Source organism: Coturnix japonica, chromosome 2 (assembly GCF_054131305.1).
Source record: "Coturnix japonica strain WE chromosome 2, WE-NBRP24, whole genome shotgun sequence".
NCBI classification, from domain to species: domain Eukaryota; kingdom Metazoa; phylum Chordata; class Aves; order Galliformes; family Phasianidae; genus Coturnix; species Coturnix japonica.
In genome coordinates, this window is record NC_140664.1 from 97323870 (window position 1) to 97332477 (window position 8608).

An 8608-nucleotide genomic window follows, 5' to 3' on the forward strand; every position below is an offset into this window, starting at 1 on the left:
GTGCACTCACAGGCCAAGGTGAGGGGCATTCTATTGTCTAGACCTTTTTTTGTAGGCACCCATGGAAAGCTCTTCTGAAGGCACAAGTACTTTAGTTATTAGCCCCCATCAAGGTAGTATGGTACATTCTGGCTTGTTCACTTCCTTTTCCACATCACTCTCCAAATTGTTTTAATCAGTCAGGAGGTTCTGTATCATCACTGATGCCCACCAGGTTTTGTCTCTGACTGAAATATTTTTATTTGACATTGTGGTCCTTTTACAGATATGCAGTACATCTTTATTACTCTTATCACCAAATAGCTCTCTTTACTGAAATCATTTTATTGATGCTTCCTTATGCCTTTCTAATGATACTCACTCTACTTGTCATTCATATACTGTGAGTTATTCCCAAGGCTGCCTTGACTAGGGATGGCTCATAACTATAGCAACTCTAAAAAAACTGTAGCTTATTTAACTGTAGACAAAAGCTCTGCCAAATTTCAAAGAAGTGAGGCTTTGCTGAACACTGCAGATCAATATACATTTCAAGAACTTGTTGTAACTTAAACAACAATGTGGTAAATTCTGCCTTTGCCTTGGAAAAGTGTCCTAAGTCTTCAGCCTAAATATGCAAGCATTTGCACAACTGTTTCACTTACACATTAGTACTATAAGCACTTCTTTCCATAAGAGCAGCTGGAAGAATGATCTGATGTGTCTAATCTCTCAGATAACCAAGTCAGCATGAGGAAACATGTCTTTAACTGGTCCACAGCTGAAAACTTGCTGCAGTGGGAGTGTTGGAGTGTTTTGCGTAGTGTCAGCACGTTCGCTAGAGATTAACTAACCTGTAATAACTATCCCGTTCTTCCCACAGGATGTGCAGCCTCCTAATTTTTGCGGGATAGATGATCAGTTTTCTGAGGAAGGGTACTTCCGTGGATTGGATTCTGTTTTGCTGAAGCATGTCCGTGTGAAAAAAAAACTCAGCCCTTTCCCAGGCTTGAGATCTGCATTGAATATGAAGACAGTGTGCACTATTTTAAGGTTAATGACCAAGTGGATTTTCCTTCCCTCAGTCTGTTACTTAGCCAAGATTATCAGCCTTCACTCCAATCCTTACATTACTTTGGATGCCTCTTTAGGTGAGTCAGTGTTCATGCTACTTTAAACATAGCTTTATAGGGGGATGTATATTTCAAATACTATCCCTATATATAGTGGCCACAATATATTGTGATTGTATTTCTATAAACACACCCTAAAATAAGCAAGAGAAAGAACAGATGGAAAAGATTTTTAAAGTCTTGGTAAGAAATTCCAAGTAATATCCAGAAACTATGTCAAAGTTTGCATAACAATAATTGCACCCACAGTTGTTACTTCTAGAAAGACTTGATACTTCATGTATAGGACTTCATAGTCTTGTATTGCATTTCTACAGCTTTTGAAGTCTCATTTGGTGTTTGGAAAGTGAAGCTATTGGAAATTTGGCTTTTCCTTCCAGCTGATGGCCAACCAAAACACTGGATATGTCTTGTCTGATGTAAATGATAGGATACTATGTTGTGATGTGTGTATTTTAGAGACCAAATCTCTGTTTGTTGAGGTTTTATGTTGACATGGGAATCATGCGCCACTTCATCAGTAATTTCACTCTCAAACCAGCATAATTATAACAAAAATACAATAGAGTAGAACCAAGCCACAATTGAAACATCAGCTTTCTATTCCGTCCCACCACTCGTGAATGAGATGTGAAAAGTTCAGGCTTACCGTAACTCTGTGCTGGTGCCCAATACACAGGATTTCGTTCAGTAAAAACAAATATTTTCAAGTCTTTATTGCTTTTTTTATTATTATTATTTATTTTTTTTTTAGGTTGTAAGCAGTCTATAAAAATGCTGTCATATTAACAGATGGCTGGCTTAGCTTAGTCTGCTTTGATAGCAGATATCACTAAGACATTAATAGAAGACACTATTCCAACTTGGTGATCTCCTTTAAAGGCCTGTCATTTTGCATGGCCACCTGTCTGATTAAATGTGCTAAGATTAATTTTTCTTTGTTAAGGTACCTATTGAATAGAATTTTTTCTTGAAGAATTATGTTTATTCTTATCACTTAATTTCCACTGATTTTCTTCTATATTCTCAGTGCTCTGGCAACTTGTCACCCTTAAACAGTCACCCAGATGCATTTGTTAATCATGTGATATTAGAGCACAGATAACAAATGTTGCCATGATGCTGTAAGGATTTCATTTTTAGTATCAAAGTGATCTCAACAACAGTCTCTGGGAAATATACACACAGGTCAAAAGGCAGTGAGGTATTCATGAGCCAGTTCAAGGTGTTGATTCAGAACCTTGCTGTTGTGGTAATAGCAGTCCTTGGAGACTCATCCTGCTTTCTGCTCTCTGTACCTCACCTGCACTTTCATAGTTGCTATTCTCTTCCATGTGAGTTGTCTAACACCTGAAACAGTCTGATACTCCGTCAAAAAGCAGTAGCGTTGCTGTGGTCAAGCCCAGTGAGCTGTTCTTGTCAACTTTCAGATAGTTCTCACTTAATTTGAAATGCAAGGGAAAGAGCTGACTCTTCAGCACAGGTCCAAGAAATTAAAATACTCCTCTAATTAGCCCTAGATATATTATGACTTCTGTCTTCAAGAACTGGAAGGAAAAAGTTCTTGTTAGACAAGGACATTAAGTAAGCTTACTTTGGCCCCCATACATACCTCTGTTTTAATCTCTGCTGCTGTTTGCATCATCTCAGATCTCACTCTAAAGGCAAACTCTAGCTTTAAACAGAGCAGAACTCCCAGGTCAGAAATCTGATTCTAGGCCTCCCCTTTGCTTTAATCTCTATTAAATTAGATGCATACTGCATAATGTTTTATGCTTTGTAGCTCAAAACTTGTAGAACACAGGTAGTTCAACCAGTATGAAGTACCTGCATAGTGCTGATAACTACTACTGATAACTACTTCTGCAACAGCATTAGAAACAGTCATACTACATTATGGATTCCTTTCACCCTGTATATGAGAGACTGGGAGCAGGACTCAACAAAAAGATAGGAGCTTCACAAGGGCTGAACAAAAGTGGGGCAAGGCAACAAGTCTTTAACTCTGTAGAGAGCAGATATACACAGCCAATCAGGACTTGCACTTTATCGTTAACTTAAAGGACAGGTCCTACATCAGTGCCTGAGCTCTCTGCACACACTTAGCTGTTAAGAATATGAGAAAATAAGAGTATAAATTACACCCGGCTGGGTCAGGGCCATGGTTTGTGCAGTCTATTGTGGTTTCCAACAGCAGTGATAGGAGATGCTCCTCAGGAAGAGCAATGTCTGTGATCCATTCTCTCCCTTCTTTCTCCAGCATCTGCAATTAGAAGGCTGGGGAAGCTAAGGGGTACCTCCTTCTCTATTTTCCTTACTATTTCTGTGTGGACCAGTTGATCATTAATATGTTTAGCCTCGCTTTGCAATAGTGTCCTGCACAGCTCTTCATCTGACGCCTCACTTGCTATTCTGTCCTTCAGTGTAAAATACACAGGATGAATGACTTTCTGCACCCCTTCCCTGACAGCGTGCCTACAGAATCAGGTGAAGCACAGTCCCAGTACCTCACAGGTTTGCAGAGATCTTGGTTTTGGCAGTCACTGCCCACTGTGGAAAAGGCTCATGCTGTAAATGCTTTTGTACAGCAGCAGGTGCCAGCTTCGAGCCAAATAATCCTCCCCCATTAAATGCATGTAAGTCTCCTTCCATTGTGAGCAATCAAAGAAAAAGAACAAGACCACTTTTTCCCAGCAAGAAGTGCACTTGAGGAACATGTTGTAATTGCAGCATGGCCCTGATGTCAGCGAGAGGCCAGGAGAGGAACAGGGACGTTTCCAGCATCCCTGGTGTGGGGGCCATGCATCCCCTTGGCTCCTGGTGTGCAGCAGGATGAGGTGCTGCTCAAGCAGGAGGGCTTGATGGCAGGTTTGACAAGGCATTCCTGGGCAAATGAGTCTTGTGCAAGTGAGGTCACAGCCCTGGCAGCAACGCCATCAGTTAGTAAGTTACAAGCTTAAATTCAAAGCCTGTCCCTATGGGGCACAGAGCTCTGTGGGCTCAGTGCCACGAGGTGACGACCTGAGCTTTTCCTGTGTGCTGGAAAGGGAATTTGCTGTTACCTAAACTAGTGAACAGCCAAAACACATCTAGGGAAACAAACTCAGCTCCCACAGAGCTGGTGACGGACAGTGCAACCCACAGCTGCCTGCCAAACACCACATTGCACTGTGACAGGCGGGATTTCCCAGCAAAGCAAAGCCCCTGCGTCGCAAACTGAGACACATAAGAACTTTCTTCCCCATTTCTGAAGTGCAGGGCAGGATTCAACACATCAGCAGGATGGCAGCCTCTTTCCATTTTTCATCAGCCATACACAGCACATTGTTTTGCAATGGCAATAATTAGCTTTAAGATTAATTTTCTCAAATTATTAACACTTTGTCCTTATGGTCCCTTCAGACTAAATGGTTTCTTTCAGGAATTTATTCATCAGCTTTAAGAATGCTTAACTAATATATCTTCTATCATAATTTTTCTGAGCTCTAGAAGAGTTTCATATTCAAGGTTATGCCAGGGGAGGTTCAGGTTAGGTGTTAGAGAAAGGATCTTCACCAGAGGGTGATGGGGGTGGAACAGGTTCTCCTGGGCAGTGGGTACAGCCTCATGCTGGGGCCTCGAGGAGCATTTGGGCAATGCTCTCAGACATAAGGTTTGAATTGTGAGTGGTCCTGTATGGAACCAGGAGTTAGACTGGTGATCCTTGTGGGACCCTGCTGACAGGAGCTGCCCGACAGCCGGCGGCTCTCGGAGCGGTGCAGCGTGCCGGCTGGCCAGGAGGGGGGGTCAGCTGCACGCCCCATGGACGCACTCCGGCTCTTCGTCGAGCCTTCTGGGTACTTCCATTCAGAAAATGCTATGGAGTATACTTTGGGACCAATATACTTCAGTGCACATATGTAAACTATCCAGGAAATGGTCACAATCTTGTCAGTATTACACTATTGACACTCCATTGTTAACAGTGGAAGATTAAAGCCTGAGATGTCCGCAGAGGTGATTATAGCTGACAGTACCATATCTGTAAGCCTGTTTATGAAAGGCTGTAACTGCACTTAGCTCTGTTGGTCAGCAGGGTTATCATTATAAATAATTCCTGGGGTATGTCCAGCTTGGTGAAACACCCTGTCTTGCTTACAGGACAGTTTCTGTACAGGAATCAGAACATATTTCCTCTTTTAGTAGAATAAAATATACCAAAGGGTCATACTAAAAACCTCAGACTAAGACTTCTTTTTTTTTTTTTCCCTAGTTTTCAGTTTTTCTCGTTTTTAGTTCTCATTTTTCATGCAAGCGTTTCAGTTTCGGTAAGACTGGTCACATGAGTGGGAAACTTAAGGTCTCCCTTTTTAAACTTCACAAAGCTACCAAATGCGTATTTGGTTTATGTGCACGTTCACAAGATTAATTTCACTAGGTATATTTCTGTGCACAAAGGAACTTGTTTAGGTGGAATCAATGGGCAGTTAAACCCCCAGTTTGCCCTCTTGCTAAAAGCGTCCAGTAAACTGTAACTGTGGGTGAAGAACTTTTAGTAGGGCAGAGGAACTCAATAGGAAAGAAAAAGGAAATGATGAACAGAAACTGGGCCTCTGTAGGTGTAAATGGAGAGGAATCAATGGGGGTAAATTAGTAGAAGATCATAAAATGCGTTACTAAGATAAGGCAGCAAAAGGGGAAAAGACAGAGTTTGCAGAGAGAGATCACATAAGTAAGTGTGGCCAAAAATGACAAATTGCCTGTGAAATTGCCCTAGAGCACTCTGCTTGCTCAAAGCACTTTCCTAAAGCCAAGAGAAATTCAAAGTGGTCTTTTATCTGAACCTAAAGCACAAGCATTTCTTTCTTCCTCCCAAGTGAATAAGCTTTTATCTTGAAGATGGGATTTGCTTTATTTACTGATGGGCAAGAGCTCAAATAAGAATATTTCTATCAAACCACTTAGTGTTGGGTCTAATAACCCCTTAATACCAGATAGTGGGAAGGAGAGGTGCTCTTCAGAGCACAGGGCTGAAAAGTTTGATTCATGCATGTGTTAGAAATGTAGGGACTTTCAACATTTGAGGCAACAAAGGTGTGCAGAAGGTATGCATTTAAGTTCACATCAAGAGGAGCCTGCAAAGTGGGGAGCCAGTCTTTTAATGGAGCAGTGCTCTGAAATCTGCTGAACAGCGCTGCACAGCTGCTGCACTGCATATTAAGCAGCAATCACCAACTGCACCAGTACCGTTGCGTCATCTCAAATCCAGATTTAGAAAAGAATGGGCTTTATCTGAATGCCTGACAAATACTGGACTTTGGCTCTTGGTTCCACTTAGTCACTTTTCTTGCTGTAGGGTGAACTTAAAGCTCCTGCACTGAGTTGTTCATTCACTTAACGCTGAGCCACATCACTGAAGAAGGCATTAACATCATCTGTAAGACTGAAGTGTAATAGGTAGGCTCTGTGAGAAGATTAACTCTAGGCTCTTTGTAACTTCTTGATCAATAGATTATTTTCTTCCTGCCCTACTGCAGAAATACTTGATCACCTCCCCAAGAGATAATAGAGTTAGATTGCTATCTGATCTCCCCAAGTACAACCTACCTCACTTTTCCTGATGGAGAAGGTGACATTAGGAGCTTACCAGCAAGACTACAGTAGGTATTCACTCAGAGCTAGCTAGGGATCTTTGGATGTGGGTTTGCAGCGTGAGAATTGAGAATCAGTCAAGAAAAGGTATGTGAACCTTCTACCACATCCTCAACTGTGTTTAAGCAGATCTACTGCTTTGATTTCAGATGAGATCTGGGGGTGTAGTGACTTGGTACATTTTTGTGTCTCTCTTTAGAAACCATGTTGAATTACAGGATTATTGTGGGCATTCTGTTACATGAACTGACCAACACATTTTGGCTGTTTTCCATAGCACAAACACCTAAAGGCCTCACATCATAGAGTGATCCATCTGACATTCATGTGCTTGACATAATGAGGCACATTAGAGACAATCATTGCAGTGCCCTTCCTTCATATTAGAACATATTAAGAACAATTCACCGATGTCCCAACGCCAGCAGTAACAACAAAGAGCAGTGCCCTGCCCTCCCTGTGAAGCCTTTACACCTGTTGGCTGCCCCAAAACACTGCACTGTGATGAGCACACACACATCAGTTCCAACATGGGCCTGGGCTCTGTACCATGGCCCAGCCCCTGGCAAAGCCATCTCTCTCCCTTCCAACCGCTGAGGGATCCTCCTCCTAAAGGGTACCATTAAGATTTTATTTGCCACTGTTTAGTGCCCTTCTTGCTGCCTCCTAAGGCTGCAGAATCCCACTTGCATTTAAGGAATCTTTAGAAAGAAATACAGCAACATTAATTAGATTTTAGCTACTATCTATCAACCATTTTCTGAATATGGAATATAATTTCCTCCATCCCTCAGAGAAGAAAACCCTGATTGTCTTCTCACTGGCAGAGAGAATATAAAACTGAGACTAAAAGTGTTAAGAACACAGACATGCTATCCTGTTCTGGTTGCTGCCTATTTCTTACATTGAAAAACCTACTGTTATTATTACCATACACTTTTTACTGAGGAACAGACCTGAAGACTGAAAATGGAAACTTAAGTAGAAGCAGAGGGATACTAAAAGAGGAAGGTCTTAGGATGTAAACGATGAGTCCTGACCTTGTGCTTCTCTTTCCACTTGCTTGCTGCAGAAGACTGCAGACACTCCTTCCTTAATGCCCTGTAATGAGTGCATGGGAACACAATCCAAGGTGATGATTTCAGTGGAATGTTGACTGAGAGCCAGGTGCAACCTGCTTTGTGCCTATGGAGGGAGAAGCAGACACTCCATTCTCTGTGTACATGCAAACTTCAGCACTAGGACAGAGAGGAATGCTTTGGTCAGTGAAGCACTGTTAAGAAACTGCATAGTTTTTCCTTACATGATGTAATGTTGCCTGTCCCTCCCTATACTCAGATCTACGGAGGACTAGGAAAATACCACCAAACCACCTGCAAAAACGATCTTGTTATCAACAGGCTTCACTCAGCTCATTCTCTCTGGGGAAAGCATCGCAAGCACGAGGTTGATTGGTCTTATCTGTTCATAAACAGAGACTTTCAAAGCCAATTTCCATATAATGTAATCTTTCTGAATTTATCAGAGTGGTTACTGAATGTAAAACCATAAATCTCTTAGTTTCTTACCCAGGCGTAGAAGTTAATTATAAGCTTCAAAAATTGAGGTGTCACTTATCTCACTAATGTAATCTGAAATTGACAACAATATTGTGCACAAGATTGATGCACAAGAAGATATTTCAATTCTTGGGATTTCAGCAGATCTGAAAGCATGGCCTTGGTATACTGTGCTAAGCACTTTAATTACTAAGAAGTTTTAGCAAAGCTTAGTAAAGCCTTCCCCCCAAAAAGATGCTTTCTTAGATTTACTTGAATTATTTGAGAAGTCTTTAAGGGGAAGAAACTGAAACAGCTCTTCACTTA